General features: G+C 53.4%; 1 pseudogene; it reads left to right on the top strand.

Annotated features, from left to right (window-relative positions):
• Positions 1-1,082: 1,082 nt before the first annotated feature.
• LOC122696844 lies at positions 1,083-1,450 on the top strand (annotated as a pseudogene).
• The last annotated feature ends 756 nt before the right edge of the window (positions 1,451-2,206 follow it).

Raw genomic sequence — 2,206 nt, 5'->3', positions numbered from 1 at the left:
ACCTCTTTGGTCTCCTCTTTCCTGCTCTCTTTCTTCTTCCTCTGTCTCCCTTCTCCCTCCATCCCTGCCCTTCCCTCTCGCGACCTCTCTGTGTCTCTGTCTCCCCCTTGCCCAGGTTTTCCTGTGGGGTCAGGGACTAGCCTGACTCTGCCACCGGCTCCCTGAGACAGTGCGGGCAGCGGGGGCCACCTGCAGGAGAGGGGACCGCGCGTGGTGACAGCCCCTGCACAGAGGGGTCCTTCGGGGGCCAGCCCTGCCTCCCTCCCTAGACTTCGGGGACCTCCTTGGGTTCCTCTGCCACAGCTATGCTGACCCCTGGGGGAGTGAGTCTGGTGAGGCTGAGGGGCCCTCAGGAGCAGAGAGGGGGTGTGGATGTGAGGCTGGGAGGCTGGGGGAGCCTCCCTGCTGGGGTTCCTGCTTTGCCAACAACCGCAAGAGCAGACCTTGGTCTTTCAGCAGGAGGATGACAGGTGGCATGGATCACCAGGTCACCAGGGTCATTTGTAGGTGGCTGCCCAGAGGCTGCTCTCTGTCCAGTGCATTGGAGATGGGCAGGGGAACCTCCAGCTGTCCCGGGGTGTATCCCAGGCTGCCTGGACCCCCATGTAGGTTCTGTCGCCAAGGGCACTGGAAGGCCCTTGTCCCTTTGCATGTGGTCCAGCGGTGATGCCGGGGCAGCCATGGGCAGCACAGGGCATCCGCGTGAGCAGCCTTTGAAAACAGCAAGAGTGTCACAGGAGCAAATAAGTTATAGCTGTTGCTACTGTTCAGTCTTGCAGGCGTGTCCGACTCTTTGCAGCCCCATGGGTCATGGCCCGCCAGGCTCCTCTTTCCGTGAGATTTCCCAGGCAGGAGTACTGGAGTGGGTTGCCATTTCCTTCTCCAGGGCATCTTCCCAACCCAGGAAATGAATCCGAGTCTCCGACGTTGGCAGGCGAATTCTTCACTGCTCAGCCACCAGGGAAGCAAACCAGTTAGATCGATGACAAGTCAGCAGCTCCTAGTTTTTATTAAAAATATCTCATTTACTCCTGACTCCTCCCGGAACTTTTCCCTGGCTGGCAGACAGGAGGGAGGCAGAGATGGCAGGTGAGCTCACCAAGACTCAGGCTGCCGGGCCTGGTGGTGACATGCTGTCTGGGAAGATCATCCACGAGGAAATCCCAGCCAAGTCGTGTATGAGGAGGACCAGGGTCTTGTTTTCCATGACATTTCTCCTCAAGCACCCACACATTTCACATTATACTCACGAAACACAAATTCCAGATTTCTGCAACAGAAGATGAAGACGAATGTCTCCTTGGACATTTAATTATCTTTGGCTGGAAATGTGCTGCGGATCTGGGCCTGAAGTAGGGTGGTAAACGTAGGCTCAGATGGTGGACAGCCTGTCTACTGGGTTCCTCTCCACGTTCTTGGAGGTCAGCAGAAGACTTGGTCTCTTGGTTAAGTGTGTTGTAGGAATCATTTTCCCTTTTCTATGCAGTGATCAGGTTGGCAGCTTCCAATCTGCTAAATAATACTTTGTTGGGCCTGTGTATGGAGAGATTACATAAATAATTTTATTTTTTTAAATGATTTTAAATACCGTGCATAATAAAAGACATCGTTGCATGGTCTGAAAAAAAAACCTCAATTTAAAAATACTTTTCCTATTTATGAACCTTTAATTTTCCCTCAAGTACAGCTCTCTGCTCTGTAATACCCTGATGGTGGATTTTCAGTTCCAGGAAGTATTGTGAAAAAGTGGGTGTTAGTCACTCAGTCGTGTCTGACTCTTTGCCACCCCAGGACTATAGCCTGCCAGGCCCCTCTGTTCATGGGATTCTCCAGGAAAGAATACTGGAGTGGGTTGCCATGCCCTCCTCCAGGGGACCTTTCTGACCCAGGGATCGAACCCATGCCTCTTAGGTCTCCTACATTGGCAGGCAGGTTCTTAACCACTGGGCCACCCGGGAAGCTCCTTCATTGTGAAGATGGCAGTTGTCAAGTTTCCCCTTCAGAGGTCATTTCTGGACTCGTCCGCTGCCTCTGTGAACGTAGTTCACTTCTTCCCAGCGTGCTCTGGCTCCTTTCCATTCCTCTCTTTCCTTTTAAAGGGAGAGCAACTGTCTAGCTCTTTCTGCCCAATTAGGAGGGTCCGCAGTGTTTCTGCGGTGGTGACCAACCCAGAGCAGAGGGAGCCGGAGTCTCATGGGCTCTGGCA

Source organism: Cervus elaphus, chromosome 7 (assembly GCF_910594005.1).
Source record: "Cervus elaphus chromosome 7, mCerEla1.1, whole genome shotgun sequence".
In the NCBI taxonomy this organism is placed as follows: Eukaryota; Metazoa; Chordata; class Mammalia; order Artiodactyla; family Cervidae; genus Cervus; species Cervus elaphus.
This window is presented reverse-complemented; position numbering and strand designations above follow the sequence as displayed.